Source organism: Ornithodoros turicata, chromosome 7 (genome assembly GCF_037126465.1).
Source record: "Ornithodoros turicata isolate Travis chromosome 7, ASM3712646v1, whole genome shotgun sequence".
In the NCBI taxonomy this organism is placed as follows: domain Eukaryota; kingdom Metazoa; phylum Arthropoda; class Arachnida; order Ixodida; family Argasidae; genus Ornithodoros; species Ornithodoros turicata.
Window position 1 is genome coordinate 35,142,053 of NC_088207.1, and position 17,719 is coordinate 35,159,771.

Sequence of the window (17,719 nt, forward strand, 5' to 3'; positions counted from 1 at the left end):
TCTATGGGACTGCGTAACAGCTAGGCTTGTGCTAGCAGTCCCACATTGCTTTGTATGTATCAATGCTGACAGCAAATAGACAATTACTATAATTATTTCGCGCGTATCAATTGTATCCAAGTCCCCCACGCTATCCAATTTCTCACCAGCGTTAAAATGCGCGCTAGAAAGTCAGTAATTAATTAAAATTGTGAGCGGTTAAGCATTTTGTAACACTCGCCGACTGCCGCAACAATTTTGGCAGGATGGACACTTAGATTCAACTGCATGTGCTGGTGGAAATGTGCAAAGAGAGGACAAAGTGAGGCTTGTGTCGTGCTCGCCTCTCCATCGTGACAAAGTAGAGGATAGCCTTTCAAGTGTGTCACGTTTGCCAGGTGTGTCGAAGTTCGCCAAGTTGCCAAATTTTAAAATACGCGCTAGAAAGTAAGCAGATTATGCTGAGTGGTTTCGAGCATTTGGTAGTATTCGCCAACTACAGCAACAATTTTGGCGGCACCACATGGACACCCATATGCGAGTGCATGTGCTGGTGGAACTGTGCAAAGAGAGAACAAAGGGCAGGATAGCTAGCCTCTCAAACGTGCCAAGTTTACCTGGTGTGCACACGTTCTCAGAGCTTCGAAATTTTAAAATACTCGCTAGAAAGCCAGCAATTATATTTTTACATAGATTAAGAAGCTACCCGTCAAAAAGGACTCGTTATAAGTTAAGTTACCGTATGCAAAATGTGACTACGTTAGTAACGAAGTTCTTCAGCCTGAAATGTAACTCGCAGTTACTGAGTTACTTAAAAAAGAGAACGAGTTACTTCCAAGTTACTTCGGACAGAAAATAGCATTACGCAGGTGCAGCGCGCGTGAGCAGTTTAGACCTGAGTTGCCTGCGGAGGAGTGCAACACGCTTAGATCGCTTTCGTTTATGTCCAACAATAGACCTCTCCCTGTTTGTAAACAAATGACGTCATAGTGTTCGACAGCGCCAAAATTTGGTAGAATTAACTACGCTCGAAGCTAGAGGTGAACAAGGTCACGCCCGAAAGCCACGGTCTTGAGGGGATTACGATATGGTCGCTTAAAGGGACGCGGCCCTCGGTCCTACTTTTCTTTCAATGGGAGACAGCGAACAAGTTCCCGTTCGTGGAACCGAGCCCTCTCGTTCCGATTTGTTTCGGTTTCAGTCTGCCTACCAATGTCATGATGACGTTTCTCTGGTAGAGGCCTATTCGAACGCATTGCATCTTACTCCCTGTGGGCGCACAATGGTTCAGCTTCATTTCAGTGGCAAAATACTGCAATTGATTGAATATGACGTTTTATGGCAAAAAATGCCACGAAGGAACCGGAGAGAAAGCAGGAAAATATGTGGACTTGAGTGAAAAGCGAGTTAAAAGTAACTTGGAACTTAACTTAAGTTACTTTGGAAAAGTTACCTGAAAAAGGAACGAGTTCATCTGAAAGTTACCACGACGCAAAAGTACCAAGTTAAGCTACTAGTTACCAAAAAAAAAGGAACTTAGTTACAGTAACGAGTTACTTGTAACGAGTTACCTCGAACTCTGCATTTTTATGCTGAGTGGTTTTTAAGCATTTCGTAATATTCGCCGATTCTAGCAACAATTTTGGCGGCACTACCTGGACACTCAGATTGAAGTGCGTCTACTGGTGAAACTGTACAAAGAGAGGACAAAAAGGCGGAATAGCTAGCCTTTCAAGCGTGCCAAGTTTACCATGTGCGCACAAGTTATCAGTTCCCAATTTGAAACTACACGTTAGAAGGTAAATTAATTTTTTTGTGCTGAGCGTTTGTAGCACTTGTAACATTCTCCGACCATAGCAACAATTTTGGCAGCAGGACACTGGGATTAGAGTGCGTGTGCTGCTGAACTGTGCAAATTGAGGACAAATGGCGGGATAGCTATAGTCTTTCAAGCGTGGCAAGTTTACCAGGTGTGCACAAGTTTCTAACTTTCTCACTAGCGCTGAATTCACGGTAGAAACTGTCAGTCATGAAAGTAATATGCTGAACGGTAGTTTAGCATTTGGTAACATTGGCGCTCGCTTTCTTTAGCGTCAGCCGCGTGAGTACTGTATCATCAGCCATTCGATCACATGGAAACCATTTTTCTGTGTACTATGTGTATTTATTCTGAGTAATTTCATGCGGCCCATGTTGGTACTCGGCTTGCACTGCTGGTCCAGACGGTGCATATTCGTAGTATGTGAGTGGTACTCTTACCACGGTGCAGTTTTATTGCGTGTCTGAGAGAAAAAAACAGTAGGCGCAAGATGACAAGTGGTATTTATGAATTTGAGGGTCGGTATACTGCGCAGTACTACAACATTATTCGATCCCAGAACATGTTTGGAGATCGCGTGAACATGAATAAAATTGGGTGAGCAAAGCAGAAACAAAATAGGATGCATTGATGGTGGGACAAAGAATTGAAGCGCTTTACGGTTGCAGGTATCAAAAGAGTAGTTCTTGCTCCGAGGGTCACTGCACAATTTACAGAGACTGACTGTCAATCATAAAACACCGTGATGGCAGGAAAGAGAGAAAAAATACGCCGGAGAACTCGTTGCCATTTAACAAATATGTGGAAACGTTGTCGCTGACAAAGGCGTCCGGTGTCACCCTCACAGGAGTGGATGCTAAGAAAATCCGTTTTTCCGTAAGTAGCCGTGGTTCCCACGCACACCAACAACTCGTTCACCGAGCTCTCTTTGAGCACACTAACAGATATAAAGGCCACATCCATCAATAGAAACGAGTACGGCACAAGCTGGTCGAACTTGTCTCTGATGCCAGGCAAGTTTCCAACAAGAACCGGTGGGAACTTCCGATACGAGAACCTGTTTTGATAACGAGTAGAAATTTCATGGTCCTCTCAAACAACGACGCCTCCGCTACGAGAGGAGTAAAAAAAACAAGACGGGAAAACCGGCACGGCGGCGCCACAGTCGTCATTTCGTGCTCCTCTCCTGTCGTCTGCTGCAGAATGCGAGCGACGCCACGAATGTGCGGCTTGCACTAGCGGCATGCGCGGAGTGTGACGTCATGCACGACGGCAGGAAGTGACGTCAAGGCCCCACCCATGCGCCGCTTGCGCTGCGCACAGGGCCGTCCGCGTTGTGGAGATTCTTTGTGCCATACTTCGCATTCCAATTCGGGAGCAGCTGTGCGGCGCCGTGAATTCTTGACGTCGTTGGTCCGCGTTCGAGTTTGACCGTTTGAACATCAAAACAAACAAGCGCGGGATAGACGGTCGCTTCTGCATCGCGACCGACGTAATCAGCAAGTAAAGTTGGAAGCTAGATGTGACTTTGATTTGTGTTACCGCGATCTGAAAGGCAAGTGTTGGTTCGTGTGACTGTCCGAGTACGGAGTGACTGTGCTGCTCTTTGCTGGCGGGATCTCCCTTACTGTGTTCGGAGTTCTTTTTTGCTTGGTTCGCCGTTATATTCCCAACTGTGGATCACAAGTGAAGCCAGGTGAGAGACAACCCTGATGTAATTTGAGTAGTGATGTGCAGCATGACTCACCGTTCTGGTTGTGTTAGTCTAAGGTATACATAATTTTTCCTTTAAGCATATACTAGTCATCGTGGTGAAATATAAAATCACTGTCATTTTCTGTTTAAACTTCATCCGCTGTCATTTGCTTATTAGAATGGCATTGATGTTCCACTGTGCGATATTTGATCAGTTGACTCCCGGAGTTCATTACTCACCACGTGCAATATGAGGTCGCTTGCTTTTAAAAGTATGATTTGCAACTTTCGTAGCACAGTGCTCGGCACTGTCGACCGCCACCCCACACTTTAGATCCCCAACTCGCCGCAACCGTGTCCCGTCGATTGTTTGCCTCGCGACGGTTGGTTGCCTGGCAACGCTCAGATGTGTATCTGCCAATGTGTTTCCGCGCACATACATCTCGGTACATAAAACGCGTCAACTTCAGCAGCCTTTTGAAAGCACGGCTGCTGGAGCAACGGTCGCATGGCACGTTACTCAAACTCTTAATGAGTTGCCGTTCGAAGTAAATGTCGTGTGTTGTGCGTTGAACTGAGTTGAGCGGCGCAGCGCTGAGCGTTGATAGTTGGCGTTGTAGGGGCGCGAAGATATTTCCTCGGATGGCCCAGTCTGGCGGGCGTCGTTTTCCGTCGCCATATTGGAGAAGACGAGGGTGAAGGGTGGCCGCTTGTGAGAGGGCATTGGGGAACACTTGTTGGCGGCGGCGTCTGCCTTTCGGACGTCCCAGCCACCGATTCGGAAAGGGAAGCCAAGTGAGAGAGGATAGTTGCTCCCCGTCCGGGCAGCCCCAGGCGGGTTTCTGTACGCCTTTTTCTCTCGTCGTTAGGGACTGATATTTTCATTTCTGTTGTTTGTTCTGTTTTTGGGTGACCGCTCTACACGTTTTACTCAGCTTCTTTTTTTTATTATTGCGAAACACTGTGTGTGTCTCCTTCGACCCTTTTTTTTTACTTTCTTCCCGTTGATGTCTGCATGCGTATCTGTTCTTATCTGTGAACTCTCCCCCTGGAGTGGCAGGGATCTTCTGGCACAGATCTTGCAAGAAAGGTGGTTTCTGCCAGTTCGGATATCGTGCGCTTCGATAACCCATCCGTATTGCACAGATACTCTTGTTCTTCGGTAATTCAGATTGGTGAAGGCCCGCCGTGGCTCTGGCAATGGTAACTTTAGGGAAAATATTTGACTGCACCACAGCAATACTGCACAAGCTTCTTTATTCTTCCGGTTCAATGCAGTATTATTCCACGCTACAATCTGTTTCGATCATGGAACTTTCGCTGTTTGTGCTACTCTTCACATTGATCACGTGCCTCTTTTTTTCCCCGAAGGCAGGAAAGCTCTTGACATTTGGTCCACTACTTGTGTATTATCTTGCAAAGGAAACGTCATATCGGTCACATGATTCGCAAGGTCTGCTGTTTCTTGACAAGGGTTTGTTAATCGGGCTCGAGGCAGAGATAACGAACCTCCCCTCTGTTGTGCATTTCTTTATCAGTATGTCCCTTTCAGTACAGCCATCAAACACCGGCGTGTTTATCTCCGAACAACCAGTGGAGTGCTAGCAGTAAAGTTGAGTTGTGACACATGGGGTTTGAAAAATGCTCTCGCAATCGTTTTTTCATCTTTCTTTTCCCTTTTTTTTTTTTTTTTGTAGGCAGGTCGAATCGTTTCTGATCCCAGTTCAGGGCATTCAACCGCGTATCACCCATTTCATCACGTCTTACCGTTCCTCTCCTGTATCTATGTAGTCGAATGGATCAGCCATTGATTGGTTGATCAAATGACAGTAGTAGGAGAAAATTGACTACGTCACAGGACGAATTCTCCGACACACATGTTGTGACTCCCCGACCAGAAGTACGTGCAGTCGACTCGCATTTACTCCTGTTCGGAACAGTCTCTAAATGCACTGCTTCACTGAGCTAAGAAATTTATTTCCTCTTCAGACCATCGTTGTTTTCTTCTCTCTCTCTCTTTTTTTTTTTTTTTGTTGGGAGCGCGCGCGAGAAATACTGCTACGCCAGCAATCAGATGACGCAATAGCACCGTAATACCGCTTCTGGGCATGCCTCTTTTATCGATGTTCTAGTTTTAGCGTTGCCCCTTTATTCTATCTCGCCTTAGAAAATGAACGGTTGGCTGTCCTCGGTTGTTGTCGATGGCAAGCGTCGGCCGAATTCTGTTGACGGCGACACTCATTTTTGATGCGATCTCTCGATATACGCAAGACTGATCTCATAAGCCCTATTCCCTTAGTTAGATTATGCACTTTATCGCATCCGTCTCATGGATTGGCAGCCGCGGAGGTCTACCAGAACTGCACTACCTTCAAGTGGCCTTCTTGTGCCCTTCGGCGGGAAATGCAGTTGATTTATATGGCGCCAGCCCAACGTAGATCGCGTGAGAGTATACGTTCTAGGGAGTGTTTTTCTTTTCTTTTTTTGCGCAACATTTTTTTTTTATATATAGACTCTCTGTGTCCTTTGTAACGGTATCGACGCAGGCCGATGTTACGCGAGTCTCGCGTTTGACGATTCCAGATCAGTTCGTTGACCATTACTGGCCACGTCAAAATTGGTCGGCCCAAGCCCCAATCACAGTTTCGTTACGGTGACCATGCAGCGAATGCATTTCTTTGCATCGGAGGCTCGCCACAACTCTCGTGCTTGTCGTTGTTGACAACGTACGGTTCAGGCACACTTTCCAGACACATGTCGCAAAGTTATCTCTGAAGTCAGCCCATGATGCGTACTAACCCTAACTCCCTACCTCCCACTCCTTCCTTCTATCCCTTCTCCATCTGCCCACGTCTGCACGCTGCTCATAGCCACAGTTGCTTCGCGGCGCTAACATGGATTTTTTTTTTTTAAAGGAAGTACTGCTGAAAAAGGCGCCAACCTTTTGAAAGTGTTGGACTAAATACGTGGGATTTGCAATTTACCGAGAAGCCGCCGAGCGTGTCAACGTATGTGTCACTGTATTGTGGAGCCTCATAGTTGAGTGGAGCGCATTCGCGATAGTGGTTCCGAAAGCACGCTAAGCCTATCACGTTATTTATTTATTTCAATATACCGCCAGTGGGACAATACTGTTATCCCTTCCAAATGAGTGGCACAACAGTGCTCACCTGGGCATTTGACAACGTCATGTATCACATAGTTTCCGCAGGGTGTTGCAATAAACTAAAGCTATCTGTTTGACTGTAGTGCACGCTCCTCCTGGTCTTCTTGTACCACGGGAGTACAAAACAGCTACCAAGAAATCAGTCAGCTACCAAGAAATGGTCCATGTTGTGACGACATTCGTGCAACGATGTTGACGTGCCGTGTCGTACCCTGACTGACGTCCTTCTTATTTTTTTTTTTTATTATCAGACAAAACGAATGCACATGCACATATAAAAGGAGCAACAAGGATGTGGTCCTCTCTTGCGGATTCCTGTGTCGCTCATGCAGAGCGTTTTCCATTACCTGCTCTGGCCCCTGTAGCCATTTATTTTTCTATTATTGTATTCTTTTCGTTTGAATTGTATTGTATTGTGTGTGTTCCGCTTTTCATTCAATTACAAACTAAGACCAAGGGGGTAAAACTGCGCAAATTTAACACGCTCCTTGTAACAAAACTCGACTGAGAGGTAGCACAGCTGCAGGCACAACTACGGCTTGTTTCACCAACGCTGGTTACCTTTGAACCGAGATCAAGCGTTGTTAAAACTTAACGTAACTTAAAAGTTAATGCTCCATTCTTTTCTGTAAACGTTAGTTGGTGACGTGATGACGTTGTTTCAATAATAATAACTCCCTTTTGTGAAGCACAATTCAGCGTTAAATTCAAGTTAAGGGACTGTTGATCTCGGTTAAAGTGTTAATCGGCGTTGGTGAAACCGGGCCTATGCCATGTAAGATGAGGTGGCATGCCACTTAAACTGGAAACAACTCCGCGAAACGTTATAGGTGTATGATTTCAATATATCGTTTCACGTTTTTCTTTTTTTCTGGACAACCTTCACTGGCCCCTCGCACGGAAAGAGAGAGCTGCTAGAACGGTCGCATGGGTGGTTTGATAAGGCGATAACTGACAACAATGATAAGAGTACAATGTATTGAAGTTCAGGTGCATGGGAGGTGACTGCTCTTACTGCAAGATGACGCAAAGTTCGTTGCTGCGGCTCGTGCTCGGGAGTCTTTTACCCGAGATAACCAGTAACAATCGCCTGCCTCTAGTCAAGAGGCTGTTTAGATCGGCTGGACTTCATAAATGATCCTGTTACATCTCAGAATTTTGTGCCGGGCATTCGCACAACATTGCACACATAATACTACCACTATTACATATAATAATATAATACATAATTCACAAAACTGTACTGTTTAGGGGCAGGCCCTCGTTTCAGAGGGCTTGCACAGTGTGGGTAGGCTTTCACTCAAACTTTTTAAATAGAGCGAAATCTGTAGAAAAAGAGAACCAGTACAATGTGGGGCTCATCCGAGGTCACATCAGGATGCTCTGAGGACAGCAGAGCAAGCACTATAGGCTTTTCTGGTGCTTTATCAACCATGAGTAAAAACTTTAGCTTTATTAACGTGTTCCGACGACATCAGCTGACACATCAGGCTTTTTTGGCGTTACATCAGGTGTGATGTGGTTTTCTTTTTATTCTTCTTTTTGCAAAGGGGCGGAGAGGGGGCACTTCACGATGGCGGGTACCTTTACGAACGAGCATCGCAAGCAAAGCGGTAAACTGTGATTCAATAAACGTCTAATGAAGCCACCGTCGGCCGTGGCGGTTGGAATCTTGGTTATAACGGGGCGGTCCGTTTCAAAAGAGAGAAAAAAACGTAACAAAAATACGGACACTCGTTGTTTAAAAACATATTCTTTAAGCTTGCTCCACTTCTCTGTACAACCTGATTGCTAACGGCGGTTGCTTCACTTCTTTATTTTTTTTTTTTAAATTCGACATTTTTTGTTCGTTCTCCGGAACGTGCTGTCGCTCCGCGCTCTGCCGGCTCCGTTCCCTCTCTCTCTCTCTCTCTCTCTCTTCTTTTTTTTTTTTTTTTTGTTGATTTGTTTCTACACGTTGCTTCTGCAGCTGTATGCGCTGTTGTTGCGCAACAGTACTTACCCGTTGAACGACCAGTTAGCACACTGCTGATGCGTAAATAGTGAGTTTTAGTGCACCGTACGCTATGCATTTGCATACGCGTTTGCATACGCAAGGCATAGCGTCGTGGTTCTGCGCACTGCGCGAAGCTCCCTTTATGGTTTGCGCGTGCGCAGCACCACCAACGCTCTCCCTTACGTGCGCAATGGCAACGCGTGAATCATCCTTGCGGATCCTTTGTCATTGCGTTCACGTCAGCCATCCAGTCATTGGTAGTCGTTCATTTGATTGGCCATCTAGCCGTTGGTACTCATTGATATCATTGGCTTTCTAGCCCTTGGTATACTCACTGATTTCATTGGCCACCTAGTCTTTGGTTGTCACTGGAGAGCAGGCGTCTTCAGTCGTCGCTGTCGAACTACCAGAAGCACAGCGCAAGTTGACAAGCATGCGCCATGTGATTTTACGGAGTGACGAGTTTTACTGTACAAAGTACTTCAATGACCGTTGCTGTATTGATTCCGTGATTCCATCGTGGACCTCCTTTTTTGTCGAGGGTCGAAGACGCCAGCAAGAGAAGAAGATCGCTTCGTGATAGCGCTTCGGTGGACCGTCACACAGACTTTCGACGAGCCGTGTCGATAGGGATAAACCACCGCGGCAGACTGTGACTCAGGATCTTATCCGTTGACTGGCTTCCGCAGATACGACACTTCCACGATGACGCTTACCAACTCCCCAGACACTCATTACATCGCCGCAGGCCCCTTTTAGGTCGCGCGAGAAAAGAGGCAAATCATTCGTATTGGCGAGGAGCGTAGTGCATGCACTAACACGCGTGGTTTTTTCTGGGTAGCATGACTCACAATGCTGCGGATTTCCTGTCAGGCTCATGGTCAAGGTTGCTTGAAAGAGGGCCTCATTTGGTTAGACCTTGTACTTGCGCGAGAGATGGATGCTGCCTGCGAAGAACGCATTGAAAAGGAGACAGCTTTCAACTCGTGCGAGGAACCTCCAGGGCAGTTTGGGCGTAGGACACGTTCGTGTGCGTTAATTGTCCTTGTCTGCCAGAAACGGACATGTAGAAGACTTGCTTGTGGGACGTAATCTAAGCGCGCGCACGTGTGTACAGGGTTTATGATGTGATGAAGGCGCCGGCACGGCATTTCGCACCCCGGTATGATTTTCCAGAAGTTTTCGAGCTGCTACACTTTTTGTACGACTTTCATCAAGCTCTCGCACATGCCAAGCTGTCGTGATTCCTCTTTTTACTTACAGTTGCTATTCAGTATGGTCATGTTCAACATCAGAACACCAGCTGAGGTGCTGTGCTGGCGCCTTCTGGAATTAGTTCTCATTAAAACAACTCGTTCGCTTTTGCAGATTTCGTTGACTGTTTGAGACGCTAGAGATTAAGGCAAGGAGATTGCCCTGCAATGATGTCCCTCGGTTGCACGCGTCAAGATTCGCACGATACTTCCTTTCTGTTTTCGTGAACATCACACGTTCTCAATGCAGATTTGTACACGTTACAAAAAAAAAACAAAAAAAAAAACCGTTACCGTTACTCGTTTCCTCGAAAAAAAAAAAAAAAGGAACGAAACACGTTACTCGTTACTGAAATACAAAAAGTAACGCGTTACCGTTACTCGTTCCTAACGAGTTACTTTTCCGTTACAAATGATGTTGCAGAACGCCAAGTTACGAAATCAACATGCTTTTATTTCCATTCGTACTTCATACTGAATTTCCTTTCAGTAGCAGTTGCTGCTCAAAATGTCCATCGGTTATGTTTGTGCGTTTTCTCGAGAATGCATCAGCGGCGAAGCTGAACAGGCGCTGAACGGGAGCACTTGAAGGGACAGGCGTGTTCACCCTCAGAAAAAGTTCATGCACACGATGGAAGCGGACTTTCATTGCGGAAAGGGCATAATTCTCCGTAGTTTGAAGACATTCCGTCAGCTTCTGGTCATCGCAGACTGCGGTACACTTGCAAAGCCGTCGCGCGCAAAGGCGAAAAAATCTTCGGTGGATCTTCGGCCTGTCTTATGGCGGCGCGGTTACATAGGAGATCTCCTTTTTCAGAAAGTGCTTCACCTGGCGCAGGTTTTACAAAGCTATAGAATGTGCCACAAGCTCATTGTTCTATCTTAGCAAAGAGTCAGGAAAGAAGACCACGAGGTGTTTTTTTCAGAAGGCTGTACATCGGTCAGTGACTTGAATACCGGGAACCTGCTGACTCAACATCAAGGTCAGAGCACCAATGTGTGAAGTGTAGGGAGGACGACCAATTTCAGAATGTCGTCCACACTGAGGCGAAAGGGGCGTCGGGAAAAAGGTAACTTGAGGTGACGGATTACCAATTTTTTGTAATAGTTGGTCTTTTTTTTGGAAAGCAACTAAGTCGTTACTTCGTTGCCAAAAAAAAAAGTAACGCGTTACGTACAACTGTCTCATTGCCACGACTCAACGTACCAGTTCTTAGCGTACCTCCGGAGAATAACAGAGCGAGGCGGCTCAAAAGAGAGGCAACGTTAGGCCCCAATCTACGAAGAAGTGCCGAAAATGTAGTTTGGCGACTGCTGCCAAGGTCCAGAACCAGGGCCGTCCAGAAATAGGACACGCTCACGCGAAGCTGCGTCCCCCGCTGTGCTTCGCTTTCGCCAGACCCAGTGGAGGCTGCGCACGAGTAACGCACGTTCAGCCTACAATATTCGCGCTTTCGTGCTCCTTCCTGTACAGTGATTTCTCCAGACCACCCCAACACCCCTGAATGTTCAGCGGCGCCCCCTGACTTTTTTTTCCTGTGCACCATTTACTAAGGGGTGGGGGGAGCAGCTTTAGACACACGACGGCAGTGATACATTAAGCTGTTACAACTTAACTGTAATAACGACACCCCCATGTACTTGCCGATTCCGGATAAACCACATGCTTCCTGAGCTCTTTCCTCTATCTAGATTGCGAATCAGGACCATATAGTCGGTGAAATTGCCGCGATATGGAGTGGGAAACGCAAGCTTGAGCGAGCACGCTCGTTCAAGCAGCCACACAGGAAATGCTTTGACTCGTTTTCTGGGCTTCTGATTGCAGTGTAGCTTTACGCTGACATAATTATAGGCTGATCAGAACTCTGGCGACTCGCAAGCTTGGGACTCTTGTGTGGCACAATTCATACTCTTCAGGTTTCACGTCAGGTTTCGTGTTGCTTAGCTAGTAAGTAACGCATGTGGCTCGCGTGGTCTGCACGGGTCTCCTGTGGTACAGTACACGAATTTGTTTTACCGTGTATTCACACGAGCGACATCCTCACGGAATATTCTAGTGGAAGAACAAGCGAAAACACTGCTCACAGAGCCGAAGTTCCGCACCGTGTTATGTTCAGCATGCACACGGTGCGGAATGTCGGGAGTGGCGTACTGCGCATTTAGCAGACGACACCGTCAGCGTGTTTTCCTGTCGTCTGCTACGGAATACCTTGTGGCTGTGTAGCAGGATATTCTCCACGGTTAGCAGTGTACGGGAAGACACGACGTTCAGCGCTCGCGCTCTTGTGACAGCAGAAAGCTTCAGCAGAGCGCATCTCCCGCTTCTGGGGGAATGTCGCTGGTGTGAATACACGGTTACTGATATAAAAGCTGTCCTTCTTCGCTCCCCGACATATTTCTTGTCGAATCAAACTGTGCAAGAATCGTTCACTTTTTTACCACGTCTTCACTCAACAGCGTCCTTATTGCCGTGTAAAGTGTGCAGTTCCTCCTCACATTGACGGTGTCTCTCTCGTTTTAATCGATGTTTCTCACGCTTCAATATTTCGGCCACAATGTCTCTTGACACCCTTACTTCTAATTGCTTCCTCCCTTCTACTCTTTTCGAACAAACCGATGTTACTGCACCGCTCTACCAGGACATCCGTCGCCATATCAGACATGCAAGGTCCATGCATAGCTTTTATGCACATGGGCAACCGGGGACGAGTGCTTTAATCTTAAGCAGCCGCTATAAATCGCGGGAGTCGTGACATGAGACATGTAAAGAAGCGCATATAATCTCCTTCCGGTCAGTCCTCTCCTCTGGAGATGTCACACAGCTCTTCTCCCTTTCTCGAAAGCCAAACTGGCTGGGATACCCACACCTTGCTCCGTACCTCTTCGTTCATATCTCCTGAAAGCATCATTCATCGAGTGAATGACAGGAAACGTGTTATCGCACTGTAAAGGTCACGGCAGCAGTCGGTAGCAGCAGCTATGTCGACGACACCGGCTGTTGACTCTCCACCTGCGCGGCGCGGGCGTGGTACTTTACTGGCAGGCGTCGCCTGTCAGAGCATGCCCCATCGTATAAAAAAAAAAACAGAAAAGAAGAAAAAAAGAAAAGGCTCTACGAATGATAATTGCCGCCTTCTTTTAGGCAAATCATCTTCCGTCGCGTGGGCCGGTGATTTTCGTGTGCACTCATATTTTAGAACGATTCTTCGCGTTTTCGACCCTATACAGGGTGGAGGGTTCACGAGACGAAGGCTGGCAAGAAAACAAACAAACATAAAAAAAGGGGGGGGAAACAGGTTACCTCGTTTTTGTGTGTGTATCTTTTAGATGCAGTTGGTGGAGTGGCTAGTGTGCGGAAACCGGTTTCCTTGCCACTGGAGCACGTTTACATCGCGCCGTGTGTTGTTCTGACGACGGAGAAGAAAATACGGTTTTGGTGTATCACGGGTGCTTCGGGATGGCGGCCAGCACGATACTCTTTCCTCCTCGTGTTGTCCGCTAGTTTCGAGGAGTCACGGTTTTGTCTGCGAGTGTTTGAGTAATTCTTGGTCGAAGACCTTTCTGGGGAGGAGTAAAGGGGTTAGCGGAAAAAAGAGGAATCCCGGACGGAGAGGTTAAATTCGACAAACGCAGGAAAGAATCTGAGGACGTATTTGAAACTTCACCACTCTTGTTAGGACATATCGAAATTGAACGGATTATGCGTCTGCCACATAGGGGAACGCTATGTACGCATATGACCATAGCAGTCCGCGTTGCAAGATTCCAGTGCCGCTCTTCGACAAGCTTTCGGAACGGCACCTTGTGCAGCCTAAGGGCCACTACCGTTATGGAGCAGGGAGAGCGCGATCTCATATCAGATGATGATTTGCTGTCGCCGAGCTACAAACAGAGGAGTTACGAGACACGAATGACAGGCAGTTTGGTTGTCCAGGAACTTTTAATGTTCCCCATGCCTCTAAGTTGTGGCACTAGAACTCGCCTTTGCTTAGGATTGCGTACGATACAAGAAACGAGTATGTACAAAAGGACAGACTTGTTCAAAATCGTCCCTGAAAACAGCAACTTGATGCTTCCGTGACATTTCATCGAACGCAGTTTCGTCGAATCGGTGGTCGCCGCTTGTCCTTGCGGCAACGTGTGAAATACGTAAAAGGCTCTCCTCCCCTCCCCTCCCCCTGTCCCCACTACTTCCTGCTGTCCTCTCTCCATCTGTGCACATCTGTACGCCGCTCACGGCCACAGTTGCTTCGCGGTGCTAACACGGAATAAACAAAATCTCCTGACCTAACCTTGGTCAGGCGTCGATGAAACGGCGTTCGATGAAATGGGCGGACGCCCAATTTGATACTTCCCAAGACTGGTAGATCGATTTCGAGGAAACAGTCGGGCCATGTAACATACTTTACCCGCAGACCTTCGTCGGATTCGGACATAAATGGAAAAATACATGGCATGTCATGGCTAGGCATACAAGGCACGGCACAACAACGATTCTGATGACGATGATCGGGGTGCCACATCGCCACGGGTGATACCCTGCCTAGTTGCAAGCGGTAATCTGTCGGAAACATAATGATGAGCCTGACGGTGAGGACCTTAGCCGTTTACTGTCCAGGAATGTCCGCAAGCGTGGCACAATGCGTTGATGTCAGTTGGCAGCCCTTTGTATGTACATATAACGACTAAAGTAGACGCTAAAGTAATCGCTGATATGCCGCAGTGACAACTTTTAGTTTGAGTGCTTCTCAGCGGCTCTACGACTGCGACACACCTAGAGAGTCCTTCCGCCCACAGAGTAACCTCCTTGAGCGATAAGGGGTGTCTTTCCAGCGCGACCTCAGAGGCTAGACCTGCACGTAATACTGGCATCCCTGTCGACGCGTTACATGTCCAGCGCTGTGGCCATGGCTTTGTTGCAGGACCACGCACAAGTCACGCTCCGCAAGAGAAGTTAAATCGTGGGGGAAAGTGAGTGATAGGTGGCTGAAAGTGGGTCAAGGGTCTGCCCACGGGCGACGTTCCCTGCAGCTGGCGACGACGGAAATATCCTGCCACCGCAGGGAGTCTTTCCAAACAAATTTGAAGGCGGACTGACGCAAGCAGTTTGGGTGCGATGACGCTTTGGGAGTCCCGAGAAACAGAGCGCGTTGCATTCACGAGTGTATTTCGGACAAGGCGTAGTTGTCTGCGATGGAAGATGGCGTTCGTGGCCGCGTTGTGGAAGTTCAAAGGTTGTGCGGTGTAGACAAAGCGAGAGCGTGATGCTGAATGGAGAGGTATATACTCAATGCTCAATATATGCTCCATGGGGAGGTGATAGGCAAATCAACGCGGAGCAGCTTTTTTCTTCTTTTTAATCGCTGCGATCCTACGAACCAGCTCGTGTGGCTTCGTGGCTATGATGACCGCGCCTTCCACGCCGAGGCTGGGAGATGAGCCATGCTCGAATTCCGGCGCAGTCCGTGCTGTCTGGGTGTCTCCCCTCGTTTTACTCAGACGCCATAAGGCATATGTCGGCACAGTCCCATGTGAGGTCTGCCTAAGGCGCACGGTACTCGCCGTCGAGGCAGGCAGATCGCTCGGCACTAACGCGCAACCACCAATCCCACCGGATTACGCGGGGGGCTTCAATTGAAATGCGTGATTTAAACGGGAGATCCACGGGTCCGTCCAATAGCCGTCCACAGTTACGTTGTTTGAGGCCGGACAAATGCAAAGGAGAATCCTAGATTTGCGCTTCCGTTTTTGCTTTTTCGGGCGTCGCATCGCGCGTTCAGTGCATTATCTGTGCAGTTGTCCCTCAGGCAAGCCACAACTATCCACGATCATCATGCGCGAGTCTCTTCCAAGCGCATGCACCTGGTAACACGACACAGAGATACTACAAAGATAACCCGTGCACGCACAGGACCTACAATCACTGAGGCTAATCAGACGCGGCAAGTATTGAGTTGCCCGCATTAGTGACGCGGGCTGCGAAGGATTAACCTGGTTGGGGCTCATTTTATCGCCCCTTTTCCCACGGGGCCTGTTTAGTTTTGTGGGCAACTTGTACGACGACGAGGTGGCGAGACAACGAGGGCTCCGCAGTGGCAGGCATGGGAGTCTGAAGAGCGGCGGCCCAAGAATTGATGCCGCATCGATTTGTCATTAGGAAGCGTTCGAAAAACGCCACGTCTGACGAGTAGCTTCGATTTTTTAAGCTCCCTGACCCTCTTTTGGCTGACAGGGATTCTCTTTATATGGGCTGGCGCTCAAAAATGGACTCGCTTTGTTTCTGCTCGCGTTGCCGTGAAGACGCTCTGCGGGTGGGACGGTCTTGAAACTTAGTTCGGAAGTTCTTTCTGGCGTGCCGTTCAACGCACTCAGGCTAGTGGCAGAGTTCCGAACTACCGAGTAACGAACGCGAGGGTCTTTCGAGACACTGGGGTTAAGAGAGTGTTGAAGTAGACGCGTGACAAGACACCAGGGGGATTCGGAAACGAACTGCGGAAAGCGCTTTGCATAACTATATGGACTTGAATTTCGCTGTTTTATCAGTGGAGGTGTGACACTTTGTTTTCTTTGCGCGTACACGTGCGTCCATAAAATAACTTACGAAAGAGAGCAGTAATTTGATGCCCTGAATTATCATTTTGTTCACGGGTACGAGGTTAATTATTCTTCTGTGCATCTACCGTGATGGTCGTTAGTTGCCGGGACCAGGGATTTCCCTACGCCCTCCAGGGGGGTGTACACCCCCCTGCATTTTTGCAACACCCCCCTGAAATTTCTCAGGTGACCCGTCAAACTTGGGCTGTAAGACCAAAATCATGCAGATAATCGTACCATGCATTTGTCCAATCTGTGTGCTAGGTATTCATTGAGCTTCGTGAGACAAGGTGCTAGTATTTTTTCTTTGTCGGTCGTGTGATTATGCATCTTAATGTGGAAATGCCGTTCATAATGAATGTATTCTAATGTACTGTGTTCTAACGTAATAACATGTACAAATAAAACGGGAAAGCTGTGCAGAGGTGTCACCATTGTGCCACGATTCTGTCCGTGTCTAAGAAAAAATCCTTAAGTGGAACCTTCAGCAAGCATACCCCCCCCCCCCCCCCCCCCTTTGAGAGCTCGGCACCCTCAGTAGTGAATTTCTGGGGAAATCACTGGCCGGGACATTGTTAAAGATGAAGATAGTATTAGTACTAACACTATACTTTCTGGTTCTGATCTTAATCCTCATATTATGATGCTTACTACGAGACAATCAAGAACAACAACAATTATACTTTGACGATGAAGTGGGGAGGTTTTCCGCTCCAGGAGTGTAACGCTACACCATAGCGGATCTAATGTAAGACAATCGAAACACGCACATTGCGCGAATGTTTGAACGTTGTTATCGAGGCACTTCTTTCTGTGAAACTATATAGGCGTCCGCGATTACACTACGCAAATACATTTTAAACGCCTTGAGAGATGCCTTACCTTACACGCAGTGTTTGCCTCATTTTCGAGGCATACAATGGCGACAGCGTTCAATCTGTTGTGCACATTTCCTCGGAAATGAACTTAGGGGTCCAGATCTGGGGATGCGGGTCAGGTCGGTGGTCAAGAATGGACTCGAGGAACTCAACAATGGCTTAGAGGGTAGGTCCAAGGAGTTGAAAAGTGGGATGGTGTTCATAAAACGGTTCGACAGGTGAGAGAGGCTGCCCCCCCAGTCTGTGCTTTTAGATGGAACATCTGCCGTTCCGCATTCACCGCATATATCTTTTCTTGAGGGTGAAAAGGTCTGCTGGGCAGTTTGCGACATGCTGTCG

General features: G+C 47.7%; 1 long non-coding RNA gene across 1 annotated transcript in view; it reads left to right on the forward strand.

Moving 5' to 3' along the window:
* Positions 1-2,986: 2,986 nt before the first annotated feature.
* The window catches only part of LOC135400927 (uncharacterized), a 66,154-nt gene continuing 51,421 nt past the window's right edge, over positions 2,987-17,719 (forward strand). Inside the window, exon 1 of the long non-coding RNA XR_010424683.1 lies at positions 2,987-3,494. This is a non-coding gene — a long non-coding RNA (uncharacterized LOC135400927). The remainder of the gene's footprint in view (positions 3,495-17,719) is intronic.